Source organism: Sus scrofa, chromosome 1 (assembly GCF_000003025.6).
Source record: "Sus scrofa isolate TJ Tabasco breed Duroc chromosome 1, Sscrofa11.1, whole genome shotgun sequence".
Classification (NCBI taxonomy): domain Eukaryota; kingdom Metazoa; phylum Chordata; class Mammalia; order Artiodactyla; family Suidae; genus Sus; species Sus scrofa.
Genome location: NC_010443.5, coordinates 164,266,142 through 164,291,628, shown reverse-complemented (window position 1 = coordinate 164,291,628; position 25,487 = coordinate 164,266,142). Strand labels below are relative to the sequence as shown.

The 25,487-nt window shown below is 46.7% G+C and overlaps 1 protein-coding gene and 2 long non-coding RNA genes across 19 annotated transcripts in view; 2 read left to right on the top strand and 1 right to left on the bottom strand.

Moving 5' to 3' along the window:
• Positions 1-9,784, top strand: part of LOC110261940 — a 29,952-nt gene extending 20,168 nt beyond the window's left edge. Inside the window, exons 2-3 of one of the 2 annotated variants that reach the window (XR_002346350.1) lie at positions 6,310-6,587; positions 7,786-9,784. This is a non-coding gene — a long non-coding RNA (uncharacterized LOC110261940). Of the gene's footprint in view, positions 1-6,309; positions 6,593-7,785 lie in introns of both variants that reach the window. The other variant, XR_002346351.1, reaches the window with a different exon arrangement.
• The window catches only part of MEGF11 (multiple EGF like domains 11), a 380,511-nt gene continuing 371,213 nt past the window's right edge, over positions 16,190-25,487 (top strand). For 14 of the 16 annotated variants that reach the window (XR_002346342.1, XR_002346341.1, XM_021100245.1 and 11 more), the window contains exon 1: positions 16,206-16,399. The gene's annotated coding sequence lies outside the window, so the exon portion shown is untranslated. Of the gene's footprint in view, positions 16,400-25,487 lie in introns of all 16 variants that reach the window. The other 2 variants (XM_021100246.1, XM_021100251.1) reach the window with 2 other exon arrangements.
• Positions 16,352-20,345, bottom strand: LOC110261939. Its single transcript, XR_002346345.1, has 3 exons — positions 17,980-20,345; positions 17,056-17,189; positions 16,352-16,436 (listed from the first exon to the last, which is right to left on the bottom strand). It is a non-coding gene; the product is annotated as an uncharacterized LOC110261939 (long non-coding RNA).

Sequence of the window (25,487 nt, the reverse complement as noted above, 5' to 3'; positions counted from 1 at the left end):
TCACCCTCTGCCCTGTTCTTTGAGCTCTGACTTCAGCCACAGAGGCCAGCTGAGGGTCCAGCAACCCAGACGTGGCCTCAGGACACCCAGCAGATGCCAGAAGACCCCCAAGTTGCTCAAGGGAAATAGGAAGCGCCACAGCAGGGTGGAGGGTGGAGTGTTTCCATGTTGCTGAAGGCTGGATCCCCCCGCTGGAGCATAAATCCAGTAGGGGAGCCTAGATGTTTATTTTCAAAGCAAGAGCTGCATCTTCCTTTGTGCTCTGCGCTGTGCTAAGTGCAATGTCGGTGCTGGATAAATGTTAATAACAGCAGCCATAATGATGATGACAATAATAATGTGGCAACCCTGCTTCCTGCGTGCCAAGGGAGTTTAAGAGATTTAACTGTTTCTTGCGATTGATGTTAACATGCCCGGCAGTAGTGTTCCTTGTCTGGCAAACCCCAACCCACTGGTGTTTTTCCTGTTCTCTCATCCTCCTGGAAAGCAGATAGGCGGTGGGAAAAAGGTCCGAGAGATGAGGGCTTCCTGCACATTCAGAACTGTCACTCAGAGTATGAGCACATACCCCTCATGTGTCTCGCCTGCCACTCAGACCCCTCTGTCCACAGAGACCCTTTAAAAAAACAATAATGATGCCTTAATTTTAATTCTTCTCTTTTTTGATACCACTTTAAGACTATGCCTTTTAAATAAGCTACACCAGAGTTTCTTCCTTCTCATCTTGCTCCTAATTAAGGACAGTAGGGGATTTCCTTTGGTCTTTTTTTTTTTAATAGTTTTAATTATACTGATCTTAGCCGAAAACAGGACCCATTTAAGCGCTGAGAAGGTATGACTTTTTTTTTTTTTTTCCTGGCTCAGTGAGGGTTTTTTTTCTTCCCATGCCTCTTAGAAGAGGACAGAGCTGAGAGATGGCCCTTCTCTGAGAACCAAACCTAACTAAGCTTGCCTTGCCCAGGATGGAGGAAAAGGAACCCAGGCAGGGACCTCAGCTGCTGCAGGAGAGAGCCCCGATCTTCAAGGAGAACTGGCATTTTGCCATAAAGAGCAGCCATCATGGTGGGAAACCAGAGTTGGGGTGTCAGCTCTAGGAAGTCCTCCGAGGGTGTGGGTGGTGGGTGACTTGAAAGGTGAATGATCCACTGGTTGCTCTTCTTTGCCTCCAGGGGCCTTGGCTGGTCATGCTTAGAAGGATGGTCACCATGCTGTTTCCCTTCCTTCTCTTCTTTCTTCTCCATCCTGGCCTAGCATGGTCTTGTTGGAATCCTGCCACTCTCCTCTCTAGGGTACATGTGATTCTGTGATAAAAGGTTATGAGCAGCGATGGCCAAAACCAAGGTTTGAGGCCCAGCCTGGGTAACACCGGTGATGTAGTCTTAGGCAAATGATTTTCTCTTGAGCTCTGGGGTCCTCTTCCATAAAAGGGGATCATGATGTCTTCTTGGGAGGGTGGTTGGGAAGGATGCACATGGTAATGAATGCTACGAGAAGAAGGTCTCTTGGCAGGATGTTGGTGCTCTATAAATGTTTGTAGCCCCTATCCTTTGTCTGATAGGTGTCTGTGAGTACCTGGGATAGTAGGCAGATATTTGAAAGGCTGAATAATAAAGCAAGCGATTCCTGAGAACACATACACACAATGTCTATCTTGTTCTCTCTGCCTTTCTCCATCCCATTCTTATCTCCTGCTCCTTTTCATTGCCTCCTCCTCCATAGGATTTACTCTGATTATTTCCAGCCTACATTGATCCTGCCCAACTTGTTTGTACTCATTGCCTCAACCACACAACCTAACATTTCGTTATAAAAAGTCGTGGTTTATAGGGAGTTCCTGTGGTGGCACAGTGGAAACAAATCCGACTAGGAACCATGAGGTTGTGGGTTCAATCCCTGGCCTCACTCAGTGGATTAAGGATCCAGCATTGCCGTGAGCTGTGGTGTAGGCTGCAGACATGACTCGGATCTGGTGTGGCTGTGGCTATGGCGTAGACCGGTGGCTACAGCTCCAATTCGACCCCTAGCCTGGGAACCTTCATATGCCTCGGGTGCAGCGCTAAAAAGACAAAAACAAACAGACAAAAAAAACAGTCGTGGTTTGTATATTTAAGATCTCTCTCTAATAAGGTAAGCTCCTTGGGAGGGGACTAAGCAGGACTATCCTGTATCTTTGCAGTGTCAGGCATGCAGTAAATGTTTCATAATTGATTATTAAGTGCAGTGCCATTACTAGCTCTACCTCAGGGCAGAGACTTTATTTTATATATATTTTTTGTGTCTCCACAGCAGTTTGCCCCGTGCTAAGCATCCAGGCACTCATAGATACTCAATAAACATTTGTCAGATTAAAATTCCCTTTTGGTGTTGAGGGATGGGTGTGAGAGGTGGTTAAGCCATTGATATGAAAAGGAAAGCAGAAGACCTGGGGAGTAAGAGCTGAATTTACAAAACGTTGTGAAATGCCTGGGATTCAGGAAGGCATATCTTCCTTTATAACAGTTTGCAAATCATGTCCTGGTAGGGCAGAAAAAGAACAACCCAGAGAGTTTGGAGACTTGGCTTCTGGTCTTGGCTGGGACAATTTATTTAATATGGGACATGAGGGCCAGGTCTGGAAGCAGGTGGCCCTCTGGCTTGCAGTAAAAAAAGAAGTTTCTTCTTGACTCAGGGGCCCTTTGGAAACTTACCACCTCTCAGTGACCCTATTGACAGCTCCTGATTTCTTCTGATAGGTTTGATCTTGGCCTATAATCCTTAAATAGACAAAACTTCCAAGGAAGCTGATTTGCATTGGACTAAAAGTCGATTGGGCCGCCGCAAGAATATGAAATTAGGCCTCCAGGGGAAGAAAGGCAGTTAGTTTTCAATTAGCCACAGGTCGGAGGCAGTAGTGAGGCTGCTTATCTGGAGTTGCCCTGAGAAGGTGAGCCTCTGCCTTCCATGGGTGTGACCAGAGACTCGGCTGGACCCCTCTCTGGGCTGCTTGCTGTCTATCCCTAGGCCTGTCAGAAGGCTCATTGTCTTTCTGCATGTGTGCACAGCCCTGGCTCCATCCCCTTCCCAGGCCCCAGCTGAGGGAACCCCCGTGGCTGGTGACCAATGTGTTCCCCAACCTTAGAAGCTCAGTTCTGCAGGCCTATGTGTCTCCAAGTGTCACTTAACCCAGTGGACACTACAGAAACCGTGAGATGTAGTCTCGTAGGCTACAAAACCCAGCAATAAGAAAACCCAGCCAAATTCTGCCCCTGGGCTAGCCTCATTCAGTTCTGGTGGCAACATTCAGGGATGGCCTGAAACACCCAGAGCCAGGGGTCAGGGGACGTCCTGCACTGTTGTTGGTATTCTGCACAGCCCCGTTTCTCTTTTCCTCAGCCTGACATCTTTCAGCCGTCCTTCCCACTATCCCCCCAGCGAAAGGCAGGAATCCTTCCCAGCCAAGCTTGATGAGCCAAGGGGTCCAGGGCAGCGGTGGAGCCGTCCTCAAGTGCACAGCTTCCATTAATTCACAAAGCGCTCTCCGTGAGGGAGCCAGACAAGCTGCATTATTGTGATCATCAATCACCCTGCGCTGAAGAAACTGAGGCAGCCCAGGGAGAGGAGGACCACCTGAGTTGGCTCTTCCAATGAGAGGAGGAGACAGCAAAGGCACAGACCACCTCGCCTGGCTCCCTGTGGGGGCCTGGGAGGGAGGTGAAGGGGTGACCAGCCCCCTGGGAGCCGCATTTCAAATCAGGCACCCCACGGTAGCTGGTAGCCGTTTTCTTTTCAGTTCCTACACTGGATACATTTTCATTCAATTTGGATGTTCTGGATTAGTGGAAGGGAATGAGGTTTAAAAGAGGTCAGCTCCATTACTCAGCATTATTAATGATGTTGTCGGCTGTTAAAATCTCAAAAAACTAGGAAACTAATAAATTTTACATATTGAAAAATCACAGATGGATCAGGCAAATGGATAAATTCTTAAAAGTATTTAATATCTGTTAAGAGGACAGAATGATAAATTCAATATTGAAAACCAATATCAGATTCACAATTATGGGCCATTTATCATAACCAACTGCATGGACAGCATCTTACTGCAGGGAGCACGGTGTGATTCATAAGCAGAGACCCGGAACAAGTCCATGTGAGACGAGAGATAAATCTGCTTTCCATATTGGAAACTTATTTCCACTTCCTATCTTTATTGCCAACAATAATGTTAGCTTTCAGGAACAAATTGTTACACATTAAACTCGTGCATAATGAGCCCAATTGAGTCAAAAACTTCCCTAAAAAGAGCTTTAAATTATTCCAAATTGGGTTATTAGCTTTAATTCCAATTCCTCTGAGAGGGCCCACCAATCTTAGAGTAAGTTTCAGCGCTTAACCAGACAGATCATTTCCCGGGTTGGGCCCTAAGGTTCTGGATTTGTTTGTTCCTCCTTCCTTATCTTCTCTGAGGAACTAACGCCATCAGGCCAAAGAACAAACACCATGGTAGTTAACAGAAGTGTTCAACAAATGGCAAGAACACTGCAATTTATATTTTTGATTTTAAGATGAATGATGAATCTGCGAGTAAATGAAATGGTTTGAATTCAGACCCTTGCATGCCACAGCCAGGGAACTGGCTCAGTCAATGTCTTGATATCTACACATTCTGGGATCCAGGGGCAGGGAGGTGATATGGCTGTGACATCTCTGATTTCACCTACTGCCCTGGCTGACCCAGCTCCCATCAAGACCAGGATGGATTATTTATTTATTTATTTTTATTTTTTTTGGCCCTGCTTGTGGGCATGAGTAACTTCCCGGGCCAGGGATCGAACCCAAGCCATAGCAGTGACAACATAGGATACTTAACCCACAGAGCCACCAGGAGACTCCTGGATTTTTTTTAATAAAATTTATTTTTTTCCTGATTTCAAGAATGAGGTGGCTTAAATGTAGAAAATTTGGAATGTGGTGTGGGGAAAAAATCCTAACCTCCTCGAAGAAGTCACTACTTAATTATATTTCAATGTGTGTCTTTTCCATCTTTTTGCTGTGCATTTTTTTATTTACACAGTTCAGACTATATATAATATATATATATATATATAATTTTCGACCCTATACTCCATCACTTTATTTTCATTTTATTTTTCTCTTTTTAGGGCTGTACCCACAGCATATGGAGGTCCCTAGGGGTCAAATTGGAGCTGTAGCCGCTGGCCTATGCCACAGCCACAGCAATGCCAGATCTCAGCCACGTCTGTGACCTACACCACAGCTCACAGCAACACCAGATCCTTAAGCCAATGAGCAAGGCCAGGGATTGAACCTGTGTCCTCCTGGATGCTAGTCAGATTCATTTCCACTGAGCCACAATGGGAATTCCATACTCCATCACTTTATAATGAACGTTTTTCGCTAATGGTGGACACTTAGGTTGCTTCCAACTTTTCTTTATTATAAATAACATTGCAATAGTCATCTTTGTGCACGCATATTTGGGTGAATTTCTGATGATTTCTTTAAGATTCGTTACCAGAAATCTCATTACCGGGTTAAAGAGTGTGATCATTTTGATTTTTGATATATAAGAAGGCTAAAAAGAGAATTTTAGTAAGTCCCTCATTCCTGAATTGTAAAATTGTACAAGTGGCAGCCACAGCCTGGAGGTTAAAATCCTGGGCTCTGGGAGTTCCTGTCATGGCACAGTGGAAACGAATCTGACTGGGAACCATGAGGTTTCAGGTTCTACCCCTGACCTCGCTCAGTGGGTTCAGGATCTGGCTTCTATCCTGCATTGCTGTGGCTGTGGTGTAGACTGGCATCTATAGCTCTGATTCAACCCTTAGCCTGGGAACCTCCATATGCTGCAGGTGTGGCCCTAAAAAGAAAAAAAAAAAAAATCCTGTGCTTTGAAGTCAGATCCATCTACTTTCAAGTTCCAAGTCTGCTAGAGACCAGCTGGGAGACTTAACCACTCAGAACCTCTATTGCTACATCTGTAAAATGGGCACCCTGGTACCTACATCTCAAGGTTTTGTGAAGAGATGTGACAGTGCTTATCAGGCACTTAGTACAGTGCCCTCTGACACACAGGATACACTATAAAAGTCTGATAGTGTTGGTCTTTATACAGTTTTTTTTTGGGGGGGGTGACAGAATAGTGTCTTTAAAACACATATAATATTTACATAAACGTATCATGTAATTGTAAAACATTTAAGCTTTAATAATAGTCTCCATTATCTCCGAAATAAAATTTTAGCTTATTATGAGTTAATATCCGAGCCCAGCTCACCTTGCCACCTTTTTCTCTCCTTTCCCCTGCAGATATGATTGCTCCAGCTGCCCATGGCAAGTATCACTTGAGACTGGACCATACGCCTCCAATCACTGTGCTCGTGCCATTTCTCTCTCTAGCCTTTCCCTTCTCCTCACTGTTTTTCAAACTCTACTCATGGACTTAGGATCGACTCAGGCATCACCACTTCCATCAAGCCTTCCCTAATACTTCCCCGGGCAAGATGCAGGTGTTTATCCTCCTCACTCTTGCAGCATCTTCTGCATACCTCGGTTGCAGAATGTCTCTGTCTCATGTGTTCCAGGAGGTAAGGTATGTTTCAGTGTCTCCTGCTAAACTGGGAGCTCTCTAAAGGTCAAGATCATGTCTTATTAATCTTGGTTTTCTTTAGCGCCTACTACAGTACCTGACACCATAGAAGGACTCAAAAAAAATCTGTTAAATGTAATATAGGTAGTGGGTTTGATCAAAGAAATCCATGAAAGGCATGTAAAGGCAAATTGAATTTCAACTGAATTGAAAGCTGATTGAACTTTAATTTTTTATTTACCATGGGATCTTAAACACAAATGTATTTTGTGCAATTGTGAAGTGTTTTCTAAGCCTTGAAATACTTAATGCTATTTGAAAAGCGTTTCTAGGCAAATGACTGAAAGTTTAAAATGTGCAAGGAATGTCAGAGGCCCCTGTATAAACACATATCAGAATATCTCATGGGAGACCACAGAATGTGTTCATTACATGGGCGGGGACCCTGAGGCCCAGGAAAGAGACACTATTGAGTTACTAGGACCTGAATTTCCTGCCTAAACTTAAATAATATTATGGTTAAATATTATGGTGAAGCTGAAAACAGGCTACATATTGACTCTACACACTACTTAGCTAAGCTGATAAGATATCTAGGTTGTGTCTAATTGACAAGCACCATCATTATCATTATTTTTGTCTGTTTGGCTCAGAGCTCGCTCTCCAGTACCTAGATAGTGCTTGGCACATCGTAGGCCCTCAATCAATATTTGCCAAATGACCAGATGAATCAGCAGTCACATTTGGTATGACCCAACCTGCATCCACTTGGGGTTGTTTAGTTTAACCTGACAAATCTTTATAGAGCGCTTTCTGCATTCCAGACACTTTGCCAAGGAGTTGAGGGTATGAAGATGAATAGCATATGGTTCCTGGCTTCAAGATCTCACAGTTCAGTGTGGAAATCAGACACATAATAGATAAATGCGGTATGCTGAGGTTGGTGATAAGAGAGGCCTATGCACAGGGTGCCAGGAAACTCAGAGGAGGCATGTTCTGTCCAGCCTATAGGTGCTTCAAGGAATACATTCCAGGGGAGACTATACCTATGTTGCCCACTGGATGAGTAAGAGTTAGGCTGAAGAAAGATAGAAGGGCATTCCAAACAGAAGATCATCACTAGCAAAGATAAAGATATGACATCTTATTCATTCATTAATTCCACCAACATTCACTGATGGCCTATTATGTTTCAGGTGTTGTTCTAGGTGCTGAATATATGGTGGCAAGCAAAACAAAGTCCCTTTTCTCATGGAGCTTGTGCTCTTCTAGACACAGGGCCACAGGACTTTTGGCTTTGCTGGAGGATCCAGTGCAGAGCAGGGAGTGGTGGCAGAAGAAGCTGAAGAGGAAGAGGGCAGTTTGTTTTATGTGGAAGAACCAAGTTGATACCCTACCTACTTCCACAAAGGATTTGAGGCGCTTATAAAAAGCTAAGGATTTGCCAAATCCAACTACCACTGGGTGGGAATCCCAGACCCCCCTCCTGGGGAGGAGATTCTTCTGCTTCCCTTGAAGTCTCTTGGTTGCTGCAGGGAGACTGCCAACAGGACTGGAGAAAAGAGGCTGCCCCTGGACCCTGTGCACCCTTAGAGATCCCCTTGGGTTGATTCAGTAAATGGATTGTGACTCAGTGCAGTGAGTGGAGAGCCTGGCCCAGAGTAAGAACTTCATAAATGATTGTTGGATGAAAACACAAGGGATAAGGAGTGGCTAACCTCTTTGAGCTTTGACTTCAACCTAAGAATGAGTGGCCTTATGAGCTTCCTGGAAAGCAAGATGGTTCCTACACCAACACCTTGCTCAACTCAAGTCGAAGGATAAAAATTCATAAGTACAACCCCTGTACCTTTATTTCCAAGTTCAACCATTCATCCACCCATCCATGCATCCATTTAAGTCTTAGTATCCATCCCATCCATCCAACATGGCGAGGCACTGTGCTAGACACTGGAGATACTGAAATGATCTTATGGAATTCACTGCCACTGTCAAGTGACAGTGAGAGAAATGCTAATTAGAAAAAAAGAAAAGTGCAAATTGAAGTAGGTAAACAGATAGGGTGAGGGGGCCAAGAATTCTTTGCTAATGAACAGACTTATTGATTGATTGATTGATTTAATTTACTTATTTTTTGGCCATGTCCACAACATGCGGGAATTCCCGGGCCAGGGATGGAATCCATGCCACGGCTATAGCCAGAGACACAACAGTGACAAAGCTGGATCCCCAACCCTCTGGGCCACGAGGGAACTCCTAATGAGTAGACTTTTAAAGGAAGAGACTGGAGTTTGCCAAGCTTGAGAGAAGATGGGAAGGGGATCTGAGAACAGCAGAAATAAAATCAGGGAGCCCAGAACACTGTGTTGAATTCAGGACATGCTGGTAAACCAGTGTGGCTATCAGATAGGATGTCAGGGCAGCGGATTATTGAAGACAGGGAGAGGGAGAAGGGTTTAGAGGTATAGTTTCCCCAATTATCTGCTGCAAATAAAATGAAAATACTGTGGTATCAGTGTATGTTGACACTAACTTGAGTCAGAGGCTTACTCTCCACCAAATGCTTTTATTGTTGTTACTATTCTTTTGACAACATTTATTTACATTTGCTTTAGAGCCCAAATCAAAGCAAATCAGAATATGACAAAGGTGTGTGGGCTAGACGAGTTCCTTGATGGAGAATGAATTTGCTCTTTTGTATGTAAGTAGTTTCTAGCCTGATGGGCTGCTGACTGCTGTGGCACAGGGACTATTTCCAACGATTTAACTTTGGCCCCTAACAAACCACATTTTATAATTACTTTTTACCCAGATAGCATCAATGATATAACCATGACCTATGTAAAATCTGCACATATGGATATGCCAAGTTCATTCACTGATTTCCAGAATTTCAGATCCTCCAAGGATTTTCCTGAATCTCCATGATGCCTCAGAAAGCTTCATTTTGCATCTGATTCTCTTATTTTGATTCAGAAATTCATGTTGCTTGTCTCTAGTGCACAAAGCAGAGTTCCCTCTTTTGGACAAATTGGTCTTGGACAAAGTATGCCACATAAATTCCTTCTAGATCATCTTGTGCCTTAAGACTAAGGGCTTAAGGAGTTCCTGTGGTGGCACAGTGGAAACAAATCAGACTAGGAACCATGAAGTTGCGGGTTGGATCCCTGGCCTTGCTCAGTGGGTTAAGGATCCGGCGTTGCCGTGAGCTGTGGTGTGGGTTGCAGATGCAGCTCGGATCCCACGTTGCTGTGGCTCTGGCGTAGGCCGGTGGCTACAGCTCCGATTTGACCCCTAGCCTGGGAACCTCCATATGCCATGGGAAGCGGCTCTAGAAAAGGCAAAAAGACAAAAAAAAAAAAAAAAAAAAAAAAAAAAAAAAAAGACTAAGGGCTTAAGACAAGATGGATTTCACAGCACCATACGTGTTCTCTTTTCCTAGTAAACATGAAGGAAAGAGAATGAGACCCAATCCCAGTTTTCCTGGATGCAAGAAAATTCATTGTCTAAGTGCCACATTTCTTGGGACTGCATAATAGTCTATTAATAGTGGAGCATCACAACAAATAATAGTGTAGTAATTTCATGATGATACCTATAACTTAAGGAAACCCATGAAAATGTAGAATTCAGAGATCTCTAGCACTAGCCTCTGAGAATGAGTCACCAATTTGATTCTCAATTCTAATCAATTGGCACTCTGACGTTTATGCGTAAATAGATCTCTTCCAATCTCATTAAATATTCAATCTGTATTCAAAGTTATTAAATATTGAACATGATTTAATAAATACAACCAAGTTAATTAAGACTTCAATTGCTGGTTGTGGGTTCATAAAAAGCTTGTGAAAAGAGTCATACCATTTGAGTTTTTCTTGATCCTCTCTACTGTTTTTTTTTTTAATTATTAGATATTTTTATTTTAGTTTACTTTTTATTTTTATGTTTTTGTCTTTTTACGGCCACACCTGTGGCATATGGAGGTTCCCAAGTTAGGGGTCAAATCAGAGCTACAGCTGCTGGCCAACGCCACAGCCACAGCAATGCCAGATCCTTAACCCACTGAGCGAAGCCAGGGATTGAACTTGTAACCTCATGGTTTCTAGTTGGATTAGTTTCCACAGTGACATGATGGGAATTCCTACTTTTATTTTTTAATTTTTTTGGCAGCATCCATGGTAAGCAGGAGTTCCTGGGCCAGGGATTGAACCCAAACCACAGAAGTGACTATGCCAGATCCTTAACCACTAGGTCACCAGGGAACTCCCTTCTCCTGTTTTTAAGTGAGTGCAGGAGTTGTATTATATGCACATGAAGGCATTTTGGGTTGTACTGGTGTGTATGTAGGTGTGTTGGGTTGTTATCTCCTAGAAATTTGTGTCCTGAGCAGGATTGTTGTGTGTGGGTATATTTGAAGATGTGCTGGGTGTACTGTGTTAGTGTGTATTATGTGTGCAGATATAACACTGCTGAGTTGCCTTAGATCCTGCCTGCTCCTCAGTTTCTTCGTCCCTTGCTAGGAAACAGGGATCCCACAGTCCTTTCTAATTCTTTGCAAGTATCCAACGGCTGCTTTTTCTCAGGGTCGTGAGAGTGTAGAGTTGGCCCTTCACTTGTCTTACTCTGTCCCAGTCCTGCAGTGAGACACTCTATGGCGCTGAGGACAGAGCTTTCAAAAGGCTTGAATTCAAAAAGATACATGCACCCCTATGTTCATTGCAGCACTATTCACAATAGCCAAGACATAGAAACAGCCTAATTGTCCATCAACAGAGGAATGGATTAAGAAGATGGTACATATATACAATAGAATACTACTCAGCCATAAAAAAGAATGAAATAATGCCATTTGTAGCAACATGGATGCGACTAAAGATTATTATACTAAGTGAAAGAAGTCAGAAAGAGAAAGACAAATACCATATAATATCACTTATACGTGGAATATAAAATATGGCACAAATGGACCTATCTACAAAATAGAAACAGACCCAGACATGGAGAACAGACTTGTGGTTGTCATGGGGGAGGGGGAGGGAGTGGGATGGACTGGGCGTTTGGGGTTAGTAGAGGCAAACTATTACATTTAGAATGGATAGACAATAGGAGTTCCCGTCGTGGCACAGCGGTTAATGAATCTGACTAGGAACCATGAGGTTGCAGGTTTGATCCCTGGCCTTGCTCAGTGGGTTAAGGATCCGACGTTGCCGTGAGCTGTGGTGTAGGTTGCAGACGTGGCTCGGATCCTGAGTTGCTGTGGCTCTGGCATAGGCCAGTGACTACAGCTTCAACTGGACCCCTAGCCTGGGAACCTCCATATGCCATGGGAGCGGCCCAAGAAATGGCAAAAAGACAAAAAAAAAAAAAAAAAAGAAAAAAGAATGGATAGACAATAAATCTTACTGTATAGCACAGGGAATTATATCTAATCTGGGATAGAACATGATGGAAAATTATATGTGTGTGTGACTGTGTGTGTATGACTGTGCATCAGCAATTGTGACAACATTGTAAATCAAATATACTTTAATGAAAATATTTTTTAATAAAAAAAGAAGAAACAGCTTGAGTTCAAATTTGGGTTGTCACTTTCTAGCTACATGGCCTTGGGTAAGTTACTCTACTAGAACTTCAGTTTCCCCTTTTGGAAAGGGGATAATAATGCCTGCTAGATAGCATTTTTGAGAGTTTTAAATGAGACCATATATAGGCATTATTAGTAAATTCTAGGAGTTTCTATTGTGGTACAGTGGAAACAAATTCGACGAGGAACCATGAGGTTTTGGGTTCGATCTCTGGCCTCCCTCAGTGGGCTAAGGATCCGGTGTTGCCATGGGCTGTGGTGTAGGTCACAGACATGGCTCAGATCTGATGTTGCTGTGGCTGTGGTGTAGGCCAGCAGCTGTAGCTCTGATTTGACCCCTAGCCTGGGAACCTCCATGTGCCGCGAGAGAGTCCCTAAAAAGACCAAAAAAAAAAAAAAAAAAAAAAAAAAAAAAATTCTAGAGTTCCTGTTGTGGCTCAGTGTGTTAAGAATCTGACTAGTATCCATGAGGATGCAGGTTTGATGCCTGGCCTCACTCGGTGGGTTAAGTATCTGGCATTGTGGCGAGCTGCAGTGTAGGCTGCAGACATGGCTTGAATCTGGCACTGCTGTGGCTGTGGTGTGGGTGGGGAGCTGCAGCTCCTATTCGACCCCTAGCCTGGGAACATATGCTGCAGGTGCCCCCCTTTAAAAAAAAAATCCTAATTTTTTTTTTTTTTTTGCTTTTTGGGGCTGTACCCGAGGCATACAAAGGTCCTAGGCTAGGGGTCGAATCAGACACGTAGCTGCTGGCCGACACCACAGGTACAGCAACACCGGATCCTTAACCCAATGAGTGAGGCCAGGGATCGAACACACAACCTCACGGTTCCTAGTCAGGTTTGTCTCCGCTGCACTACGATGGGAACTCCAAAAAATTCTAAATATTTTACTTAATCTTTTTTGTAAAACAAGACCCCATGCAAGGTTTTGTAATAGATATGAAAGTAAATAAGGCCCTAAATACCTTAGAGTCTGGTGGGAAAGTAGACATTTTCTCTTGATGAGTTTAAAGATCCTACAATATTTCTACCATTCAGATTCCAGCCATTCCCGGTAGGTGTTGGATGTTCCTCCCTGGGTCTTTGAGCCAGACTTCTGCAGGAAGAGGGACAGGAAAAGGGGATCCCTCAGCCAGGAAAAGAGGACAAGGGAAGGAAAACAAAGGGAATTTCCTGCACACCCGAGCGAGGGAAAGGTGTGGACCCGCATGGTCTGAGCCTGGACATTCTGCCCCGCAGACCAGCATTCAGACAATAAGCTTCTTAGAAGGATGAGGTCCTCCTACCCACCTCCTCACCTCCCGCTTCTATCCAGGCTGAAGTGTGTGGAGGTGGAACTGGGCTTCAGATGCCCTCATTTCTGCTGAGACACAACAGGAACTCCAAGGCTTATCGTTTAGAAGAGTGGACTTTTGTCTCAGATTGTGCCTTTGGATGAGTAGCCTGATCCTAGATGTTGTCATAACTTCCAAAATAAACTTGTTGCCGTTGGGTCGAACATTATACAGCAGTAGGATGTGCAAAGCAGTCTTTGGCATAAGTAGGCTCTCAGGGACTGGCTAACGAATGATGAATGGTGGGTTCCAACGTGACCCGGAGCTGCCCCTCTGAGATGTTTGCTAAAAGTGTTCCTGGCTCTGTTGGGACATGTGTCCTTGGAGGCCTGCCAGCTGAATAGAGAAGGTGCAGCTTAATAGATCAGCGTGGCTTTTTAGAGTATGGCAGAAAACCAGGCCATTCGCAGCTCAGTGTGGAGGGGGCCCAGCAAGCCTCAGCCATACAGTCCACAGCTGATTGTGAATGCAAGTGAGAGATGGAGAAGCATGTTGCGTCCCATGCATCTGCTTGCTGAGCAGGGTGGACTGCTTATCCAGGAGGAACTGCCCACCTCCCCAAACCTGTTGAAATTGAAGTTTGAGAAGATGGGATTTACAACTCATAATCCAAAAGGCAATGTGAAGATGAAGAAAGGATAGTCGAAAACCTACCTTGGGAGTTCCTGTCATGGCTCAGTGGTTAACGAACACGACTAACATCCATAAGGACATGGGTTCGATCCCTGGCCTCACTTAGTGGGTTAAGGATGCGGTGTTGCCGTGCACTGTGGTTTAGGTTGAAGACGAGCCTAGGATCTGGTGTGGCTGTGGCTGTGGTGTGGGCCAGCAGCTGCAGCTCCAATTGGACCCCTAGCCTGGGACCCTCCATGTGCCATGGGTGTGGCCCTAAAAGACCAAAAAAAAAAAAAAAACAAAAAACCAAAAACAAAAAAAACCCACAAACAAAACCTACGTTTATATGAGATGCTAACAGTTATCAAGTGCTACTATGTGCAATATTTGGTTTATTCCTCACAGGGCCCACAGCACTGTTATCATCCACATTTTACTGATAGGGAAACCGAAGTTAGAGAGGTTAAGTAGCTATCCAGTGTCACTGTCAGTCAGTTGCAAAGCAGGAATACAAACCCAGAAAGTTAGAACCCATTCTCTTAATCATCTCTGATGCCCACAACCTGCAGCCCCTCAGAGCTGGAGAAACCCCTAGAGGACATCCATTTCAGCCTCTAAATAGTCAGGTGGGGGAACAGAAGGCCAGAGAGGGGCAGTGATGGACCAAGGTGACATAGCTGGTTGGTGACAGCCCTAAGATTTGTCTGCATAACCTAGAAAGTGAGTACCTCCTTACATTTTGTGTCTTAGGTGTGTCTCATTGGCTTCAACCTAGTCCCAGCCCTGAGCAGAACTTGCCTGTCATACCCACAATGAAGTCCATTATTGAAGTTGACCTGAGTGGGCTAGGTGCTCAGACGCATGTACAGACATGCATTTCCCAAAGCCTCAGAATGAATCTGCTTTATTCACACAAAAATAGTATTCTCCCAGGGTGTGTTCAGCACCTTTTCCCACGTCTGGGCCTTCCTGCTCTTGCTGTTCAAGGAGAAAAGGAGACAAACCACACAAGCAAAGCACCCTGCTGCTACTCCATCCCTGATAAGCAGGAGTAGTTGATAAGTCCAGAAGTGCTTGGAGAAGAGTGGGGGTGGGAAGAAGGGGTTCCCTTGGACTATGGAGCCATGTCCTCCCCTTCTTTCTGGCTCAGACCCCTAGGAATGTTGTAGGGCAGTGATATGTCCTAAGGTGCTGTGGGAGGGAGAAGTCTTCCTCTTGGAGGCCCTAGGGACCTGGGGGATTGGGCCAGGCAGAGATGCTGGCAGTGGATGGGCATCTGGCACCTGCATTTCCGGGATCAGTGGAGGAGCCCTTCCCAAGCTGCCAGGAGCAGAGATGGTCTAGGCAGGCCTTGCCTGTGGAATAGACCTCAGCAAGGCAAGTCCCTGCTCTCTTCTCCCTGGGCCTCAGTTTCCTCCGTTTATTGGGCATGGCTCAGCAATGCAGGCCTAGGGCCCTGATATTCTGAGTTCTTGGCCTTCTTGCTGTCCCGCCACGCCCCACCCCTTCCCCATCCAGGTGTTTCTCAATCCCTCGTCTCTAGCCCTGGCCGGTCCCTCTCCATCCTTCCTTAGCCTGACACCAATACTGCTCAGGGCTCCCGTGGCCCCGGACTCCAGGGTGGGATCCTTTCGAGCTGGGAAGAGATGGTACGCAGGCCACTTTGACCCACCCGAGGGAGAAGGAGAGTAGGGATGAAAGCACAGGAAAAGGTGAAACGGAGGAGAAAATGGCAAAAAGAGGGAAAGGCTAGAGAGAGAAAAGAGGAAACGGAGAGAAACGAGCAAAAGAACAAAAAGGTGGGGGGTGGGTGGAGGGAGGCGAGAAGAGAGGCTAGGAAAGACTGAATCAGAGAAAAAAGAAACCAAAGGAAAGCTGGAGAGAGACACGAAACATAGGAAAAAGAGCAAGAGCGAGAGAGAGAGCAGGGACTGAAAGGACCGAAGAGAGAGAGAGGAAAAAAAAAAAAAAGGGTGGGGGGAGAAAGGAGGGAGGCAGCCTCGAGCAGGGAGGAGGGAGGCTGGGAGGGAAGGAGAGAGGGAGGGGCTGAGGGACGAAGGGGGTGGCGGCTGGCTCGGCAGCGGCGGCGGCGGCAGCAGCAGTCGCGGCTCCAGCCGCCCGCCGACTCGCTCACTCGCTCCCGGTGCGCGCCGCCCGCTGCCTAGCTCTGGGCTGCCCGCAGCTCCGGCTTCTGGCCCGACGCTCCGGCGCGTCTCGGGCTCCGGACAACAGGACCTCGACTGGCTGGCTGAGCCCGGGGCGAACCGCGAAGCAGGTAGGTGACTGGACAGGGACCGCGAGGCCTCGGAGCGCTGGGGGCACAGGGAGACGGGGGTTGGGGGTTCTGATACCGGGAAAGGGGCTTTGCATCCCCGCGACTAACTTTCCACCCGCTCCTTGGATCCCCGCAGTCCTGCCGAGGTCTGGACTGCGGAAGCCGAGTTGGGGGTGGGAGGAGGTGAGTGCGGGTAGAACGCCAGGGGTCCGGCAGGACGTGGGGGCCCCTTGGCGTGGGCAGGCGCGGGCTCTCTGGCCGCAGTCGGGACGCAGCGCCCGCGGCGGGGGAAGACCGGAGCGCAGCAGCGCGGCGCATTTGTCCCAGGGAGGGCGCCCGCCCGCCCGAGTCTGGAAACTCCCACCCCGAGCCGGCCCGGGCGCAGAGCCTGCGAGGCTCTGCCAGGTGCCCCGCGGTGCCTAGCGGTGCGCCTCGCTGCCGCCGAACCCCGGCCGGTGCCATGTGCACTTTTGCTTTTTGGAGGCGCGAAACGAAACGTATATCCCCTTCCTTTCTTTCTCATCCGGTCTTCCCCACTCTCTTGGGGAAGTCTGGGGCGCCGGCCACTTGGGTCTACTTCTCGGATGTTCCTCCTTCACCCCCGGAGCGACCTCAGCTCCCGAAGTTAAGAGATGCGAGTCACTCCCAGTGCGCACCTGGAGCGCGGTCCCGAAGTTCCAAACTTCTCACCCAGCCTTGGGTGGTGGTATTGGAGGTGGGGTGGGTGGTGGTTGTGGCCCCTTAAAGCCGAAGAGCGCAGCCACCTTCCTCTTGGATTTGGTTTATTTTCCTAATTGTTAGAAAAAATACGACTAAAAATAAGGAAAATCGTCTCTCGCGGGGATCGAGGTCCATGAGTGGGACGAAACCGTCACCCGACCGGAACCTGGGAGCGCGGCACCTCGTCTTGACTATTGTCGGAACCCTGGAGCCCTGGCTTTTTCTCCCAGACCTGGACTCCGGGACTCCATCCTATCGTAGCCGCTTCTCGGGATCCGTCCCCGCTAGCCTGCGCTGCGAGGCTGGTCTGACTTCTCTAATGTTGTCGTGTTCTTTAGAAAAATATTCCAAAGAGGCTCAGCTACAGAATCTCCCGCTGTCCCTCCTACCACTCCCCCCGCCCCGGGAGCGCATAGAGCAGGGCCTTCATGCAGGTTAAAGGAGGCCTTTGGGTGGTTTGGGCTCCTGGCCATCTCAGCTCTCTCTCGCCAGGGTACTCGTGCCCAGGCATCAGCGCCTTTTCCGCGCTCTGCCGGGAAAGCACGGGTTAATACCCTGACCAGGTGACGGCGAGCCAAGGCTGGCCGAGGCTTTCGGAGCCTGCCGAGGGGCGCGTGTCCTTTAGCTCCCAGGGTCCGGGAGGCAGGATTCTCTACCCCGTGCAGCTTCCGCGGAGCTAGCGGGACCCCGGCTCCGCGGCCCTCTTTGTTGGAGTGCTGTTGGAAAGCTTCCCTCGAAAGATTTAGAGGGACCGAGAGCTGAGGGCTTTGCGGAGAGTGTCTCTCGGCCCTTGTCCTCTGAAGGTTGGGCGGGGTCCCCAGAGGGCATTGACCTTCAGCCACTCGATCAGCTTCTCTCACCACGCGCCAGCTTCCTCCGCTGTTCACATGCTATTTAAGCCTCGAGAAATTCAAGGTCCTTGACTTCGGTCTCCACCTCTTCCTCCCATTTCACAGATCTGCAAAGGAAGCCCCAGAGAAGTGAAAGGATTCCCTTAGAGCTAATAAAGTGTGGAAGAAAATGCAAACCAGGTCCCCGGATTCCTAGTTTAGGGCTTTTTCTGGTACTCTGTCCCTAACCACTTTCTCATCACAGGGCAAGTGTTCCCAATCCGTCCACTATAAGACCTTTGCAGACGGGAAGACTGGGTGTGTGTGAGGTTAGAGGCAGAGAACTGGTCCCTTGTTAGGTGCTGTGCTGTGATCATCCTCTAGGACAAATCACTTAGGTGTCGGTTGGTTATCTATCTTGTTCCTGCACCGAAGTCTGGAGGTAAAGGGGCCCTTAAGGCTCTGCCCAGCTGGGAAAAATGCAATCCACAGGGAAAAAGCCTCCACTGTTTTGTAGCTGAGAAAGTGAGTATAGGCTTCCCAGGTGAGATCATGTTTGGAGAGAGCAGGATTAGGGATAATTCCTGGAGGGAGGATTTGGAATTGAGCCTGAGATTTCTAATTGAAGAAGGATTGTGGAGCACAAGGTTTAAATCACTTAGGGGTAGGAAAGGTCACCTCTTGTTAAGTGTTTGGTTAAAAGGCAGCAGCATCACAACCAGTAGAAATCTGGCCTTTGAGGTGAGAAGCACTACGACAGCTGCAAGAACCAGCTGCTTAGAATCAAGCTCAGAACCTGGCCCGGAGGTCTTCTATTTCCAGACCTTGGGTAAGCAATTGGCGGGGAAGTCAGCACCCGTGAACCAAGGGTTGTGGCTCCAGCTGGGAAATAGGCTCTTGCTTCGCCCTTTTCTCCTTGTCCCCTGGGGTTTCAAGTCACTTTCTTTAAACCTTTCCCAGCCATAACTTTTAGAATTTAGATACTCGAAGATTTGGGGATACTGTTGGACTTACTGTAGGCAGAGCATTTACTGTGCTAGGAATGTTTAGTCAACAAGCAGTTCTTGAGCTCCTAGTTTGTGCCAGGCACTGGTCCAGGCCTTGGGGAGCCAGCAATGAAGCAGTCAGGCAGGGTCCTCTACCTCATGACCATGACCTCCTAGGTGTCCTCCTCCACAGGCTTAAAGTCTAGTTGTAGAGCAGAGGCAAATACACAAAGGTGTCTAAAGATGTGCTGAAATGGGATGATATAACAAAAATAATTCCAAGCCACTTTAGTGGTTCAAGACTCCAAGGTGAAAAGGCTTGAAACTACTGACCATGAGATTTGGTGATCCGTGGGCTTCCATGACCACTGGCTCCTGGTTGCCAAGGGTAACCCAGAGGCAGCTGCAATGATGACCTTAGATATGGCATTGGAGGACTGCTCTGCAGAGCTTCTGCCAGTCAGAGCATGGCGGGAGGGAGCTGGTGAGTATTGGCAACTGTGATCTTGCTAGGTATCCATAGAGACTGGTGCCAGGTAACTGCGAACCTCTTAAATTCCAGCCTCCACAGCTTCTCGGTGAACCCCGTAGCCCCATTGTACAGATGGATAAATGGAGCCCTGACTCTGCAGATGGAGACAGATGCTCAGAAAGGAGCCCAGGCCCTATAGAGTCCAGGTATTCCTGGTCCCTGATTCTATTTAAAATGATGCTCTTTCCTTCCAGTTTTGTAGACCAGTGCTTCTCAGACGTAACCGTGGAAGGATTGTTTTAACACAGATTGCTGTGCTCCAGTCCCAAAGTTTTGACTGAGTAGGTCTGGGAGTGGGCATAGTCATTTGAATTTTTAACAAGTTCCCAGGTGATGCTGATGATCTTGGCCCCTGGACCACGAAGAGAGAACCGCTGTGTTAGAATAAGGGAAAGTGAGTGATTTTCTTGAGTGATTATGCAATGAGGGAGCCTGGAACAAAGGCTGTGATTTAGTATCAGGAACTCCCAGAATTTGCCCATGTATGGTCCCCTCTCCTTTACCCTGCAGGAGGCCATAGAATTAAAAGAATATTTTATCTTCATCAGTACACATGCAGGGAGAATATATTGCAATATAATTAGGGAACAAATAGGTATCCTGTGTTGGATATAGACTCCATGGCCTGTGGCTCTGTGGGGGTTTATTATAGCAGTGTTATAATTGAAAAGGTGTCATCCACTCTGAGAGCCCCACATGAAACTTTCATGGCTCAGGTGGTCATTGTCCAAAAAGGCATGTCTTCCTCATTTAAAAGAGAGTCAGGGAAGTTCCCATTGTGGCTCAGTGGTAATGAACCCGACTCGTATCCATGAGGACACAGATTCAAGCCATGGCTTCCTTCAGTGGGTTAAGGATCCACCGTTGCCATGAGCTGTGGTGTAGGTCGAAGACATGGCTTGAATTTGGTAGCTCCAATTCGACCCCTAGCCTGGGAACTTCCATATGCCATGGGGGTGCAGCCCTAAAAAGACAAACAAAACAAAACAAAACAAAACAAAACAAAACAGAGAGATTGCTTCTCCTGCTCACGGGACTCTCTGTGTTTCATTTGACAGCAACTATGTGATGTGTTCTTAGGGGACAGAGAAAAAAAATTGAACAGCCAGTGTGAACAGAGAAGAGTTGAAGTCTACCTCACAGGTTTCCATAGCTGTTTGTGGAGCATTTCACAATGTTTTGAAACGGCCTGTCTGTTTTACCTGTGTTCCTGATGTGAAGCTGTGTCCCTGCAGGAGGAAAGGAGAGTGTATGTTTCACCTTTGCTGGTTGGCAAATGTAGCAGCACATTTTATCCCCAATGTGTTAATTAGACCCAAAAGAAAAGAGCCATAAAAGAGTTGTTCTCCTAAATGCTGGCATTTTTCATCTGGATTCTATTTATTGATTATTTTACAGTTGAGAAGGAGCAAAAAAAAAAAAAAATCCATGTTTTTATAGCAAATAAAGCTGGCTACAGTAATTATGCAGGCTCAACATGTCTGCTCTGGAGTAGGAAGTTGGAAGTCAGCCTGACTCTCAAACATTTGGGTGAGATCTAATTGAGAAAGACATTTCAAAGAACAAATGTTTAGGAATGTGGAGTTTCACTGATGGTCTCTGGGCCAAGTCCCTTGCTTTAAGCTTGATCCTTTGAGGTAGGGGGAGGCAATGGGGAAGGACCTGGTCAGGAGTGTTGAAACCACAGTCTGAATGGGAGACTGAAACTGGGAGCTAATCACTGAGGCTGAGTAAAGGGAAGAAAGATGCCTTCCGGGAATATAGGCCCTGTTAATGGTGACAAAAGGGAGAATCAATGCATCAAATATAGATTAAATGGGAGTTCCCATTGTGGCTCAGGGGATTAAGAACATGACTAGTGTCCATGAGGATGCAGGTTCAATCCCTGGCCTCCCTCAGTGGGTTAAGGATCCAGCGTTGCTGCAAGCTGTGGTGTACGTCATGGATGTGGCTTGGATCTGGCGTGGCTGTGGCTGTGGCTGTGGCTGTGGCCGGCAGCTATGGCTCTGATTTGACCCTTGGTCTGGGAACTTCCATATACTGCGGGTGCAGCCCTGAAAAAACTATATATATATATACACACACACATATATACATATATATACACATGTACACACACACACATATATATTTAGAGAGAGAGAAAACATATGCATAGACTGTATATAGATATATATAGAACACTTACTGAATGTCCAATCTTGGGAAAGGCACAATGAGGTCAGGGACCAGGACTTTTACTTGTATATCTCCTATAATGCTTGGCTCAGATACCAGTAGTGACAACAGCCCTTGATTGGAGTGGGTCCCTTGATTGGAGTGGGTATCAGTCAGGGCTGCAAGCAGCAGAAAACCTGAACTCAACTGGCTGAAACAATAAGGAACTTAGTACCTCCCACTACAACAGGTGTGGGCTATCTGCCCCAAGCTTAGTTCTTTCAGTGGTTCAATAGCATCATCAAAGTTCTAGATCCTTTTCATCTTTCCTTAGTCTCAAGGTCCCAAGATGGCTGTAACTCTTCCAGGTATGACACTCTTATGATAATGTGCAGAGGCAGAAAACGCAGGAGGGGAGCCTTTACCAGAAGCCCCTCAATAGACTTTCCCTCGTGTCACATCAGCTGGAATTGTGAGTCACATGTCCATGCATAAGCCAACCACAGGCAAGGGAAGGAGACCACATCATAATTGGCCTAGAATAATCTTGATTTGTGAGTTGAGCCTCAGAAAGGAAAAAAAAATTAGGATGCTTTTGTGAAGAAGAAAGGAGCAACCAACTTTACCTGCTATAGAGTTTAAGACCTAGGTTTGAATTCTCTCTACTCCTTTTTAGCCCTGTGACTTTGAGCACAGTATTTCACGTCTTTGTGCCTCAGTTTAATCCTCTGTTCAATGGGGATTTATTGGGAAGATAAATCTGAAATAACTCAAAAATTACACTTATAAGAAGAAGTAGATTATTTGAAGATTTGCTCTTTGACATCAAAGAATTATAGTCTAGTGCAAGAGACATGTGAGGACTAGACCATGTAGACTATCAAACAGTCAGAGAACAGAACCAGAGAGTAAATAAATGATTATGACTTTCAGACCGACCATGGGAGGAGGAGCATGACATCAGTGGGAGCCACAGTAGTTAGGGAAGACTTCCTGGAGAAAGTGGTTCATAGCGCATACTGGAATTCCAGCATCTTGGTATGGATGGATTATGAGCTCCTTCTGCCTATCTTGCTGCCTCTTGTTTTTCTTTTCTCAGCTGTAAAATGGGACCGTTGGTTAAAATGATATCTCTTGTTTGTTTTGGCTGTGCCCCATAGTATGTGGATGTTCCTGGGCCAGGGATGGAACCCTCACCACAGTGGTGACTTAGCCCTTGCGGTGACAATGCCAGATCCTTAACCTGCTGTGCCACAGGGAACTCTGAGATCTTTTATGTCTCTTACAGTTCAAACACAGTCTGTTGTAGTTGTGGTGGCTTCATTGGCAGTCTTGGATTCCTCGTTTCCACTTCTGGATGACCCAGTCATCAATCAATCACCTTTTCATACTACATTTCCATTGCTGATTAGATATTATTATCCTTATGATGATGAGCATGATGATGTCTGGCTGCCATCATAAAATATATACGCCTAAAATGAAATCTAATGTCTTCCTGTCGCTTAAGCCATCTGCCCTTCTGGATTCCTCATTCTTCTTGTTGGCGGCTCCATCTTCCCAGATGCTTGCGTTCAAAACCTTAGCCACACTTTTGATGCTGGCCTTCTCCTTCTATGTCCAGTATTCAAGTACCAACTTTCTTTTGTCTTCATTATGTTTCTTGAATATAAGTCCTCCTTTCTGGGAGTTCCCGTCGTGGCTCAGTGGTTAATGAATCCGACTAGGAACCATGAGGCTGCCGGTTTGATCCCTGGCCTTGCTCAGTGAGTTAAGGATCCTGTGTTGCTGTGAGCTGTGGTATAGGTCGCAGATGTGGCTCAGATTCCGCTTTGCTGTGGCTGTGGCGTAGGCCAGTGGCTACAGCTCAGATTGGACCCCTAGCCTGGGGACCTCCACATGCCGAGGGAGCGGCCCTAGAAAAGGCAAAAAGACAAAAAACAAAAAACCCAAAAAAACCACAAAGGTCCTCTTTTCTGGCCCAAGCCCTCCCCATTGTTCCTATTCTTTCCACCTTGTGCTTCATGATGGCACTGGCCTCCTGCTCTGACCTCGGCCCCAGGGCAAAGTGCCTGGGGGTCACGGGGACATAGGCACAGTGTGTGGGGCTCCACAGATAGGATTCCCTGTCATTCTAGTGCAGAGGTGGCAATGATTCCCGAATCTGTGCTGCAGACGCATTATGTTGCTTGAGGTGCCATTTCCTGGCCTCTTTTATCTCCCTTCTTCAAGTCATCCTAAAACATTATTTACATCCACGGTTACCTTACATTTTCCCCCATAGTACTACTCACTGGATGAAGCCCAAACTCCTCCAAAAGACATTGGAGTCTCTTTGACTCTGCAACCTGCCTGTGTCCTATCTCCCTATCATCACCTGCCAGGACTCACCACCATGTCTGACTGTGCTTCAAAGTCAAATCACCCTTTCCTTCAGGGCCAGTGTTAGAGCTGCATCCTCATTAGACCTTCCCTGACCACCAGAGCCCATCGTGATCTCGAAGCATCGATCTTTCCTTCCCCTGAACTTCTGTAGCAATTATTGCCTACAGCACAAATTCGGTACTTAATAATGCACTCGCAGGTCATTGTTCAGCATTTTGTTGGAAAGTTCCTTGTCTTCCCAATTGGATGTAAGGCCATCGAGGTCCGAGATGGGGTCGGAGTGGATCCTTCTTTGTATCCAGCACGTAGCACTTCAGTGAGTATTTATTGAATTAATAAATCACAGAAATAGGGAAATAAGGTTATTTACCTAAAAATCAATTAATCTTCACCCTTTTTTCCTTAACCCCAATTCGGAGAAGGGACTCAATTTGATGAATGCCTGTCTGCTGTATGCCAGACACTACTCTAGGTGATTTTTAGAAACTGTTTTAACCCAGCCTTGTAACCACCCTGTGAGGTCAGGATTATTGTCATTTTACAGATGAGGAAGTGGAGGCTGGAGAGGTTAAGTGGCTTGCCAGGCTCGCTCTGCAGCGGGAGGCAGAGGGAGGCAAAGTCGAGTTCTTCCCTCTGCACTCGATTTCGTACATCTTCCTGACGTTCTCTTGACCTGTGGGTGCCCTGTTCTCCCAGTCTCTTCTCCCCATTTGCCGTGTCCCCCTGCCTCCTTCCACCTGTTGTCTCTGACGAGACTCAGATCCTCTTTTGTGTGTTTGGGAACGTTTAAAACTCTGACATTTACCACAACTCTTTCCGGAAGATGCTGGTGTCCGAGGTGAGCAAGGGGTGGGCTCTGTGGAGATCTGTGGGTGGAACTGTCTTCACACTGTGCCCATTGTCCCTTCATGATAGATGGGAAATCTATTCTGGACATCCTTGGAGACTTTGAGCTGGGAGCCTCTGCGAGCCTCTGCCTGGAGCTAGGAGAGGGAGGAATCCACCTTTCCTCAGGTCTTGGATGCAGTTTTGGCTCTGAGCAGGGGAGGGAGAGGAGTTGAGATGCAGAGAAAGCCAAGATCGCTTGGGCTCCTTATTAGCTTGTATTGTTCAGTGAAAGTGGAATAAGATGTTTCAGGAGCAGAGGAGGAAGGAATTCACTCAAGATTCCAGAGACCTCCCTGACAGCCAAGGTAGGAATCCTGAGTGTGGAGACTGACCTATGAATGACCTTGGGCAGATCCCTTAACCTTCACCTATCGCAGTTTCTTCTCAGCCAAACCTCCCCTCTTCTCATCCACGGTAGAAGAAAATAACAAAACCCCTGATTTTTAGGGACTCTAGCTACTCCCCAATGTTGGTCTCTGCATTAATTTTAGGCCATTAGTTTTAAAACTTGAGAAATGTACAGATGATTCCATTTTAAAGGGGGAGAATACCTCCCACAGACCTTCGACATTGTTTTAAATTGTTAACAT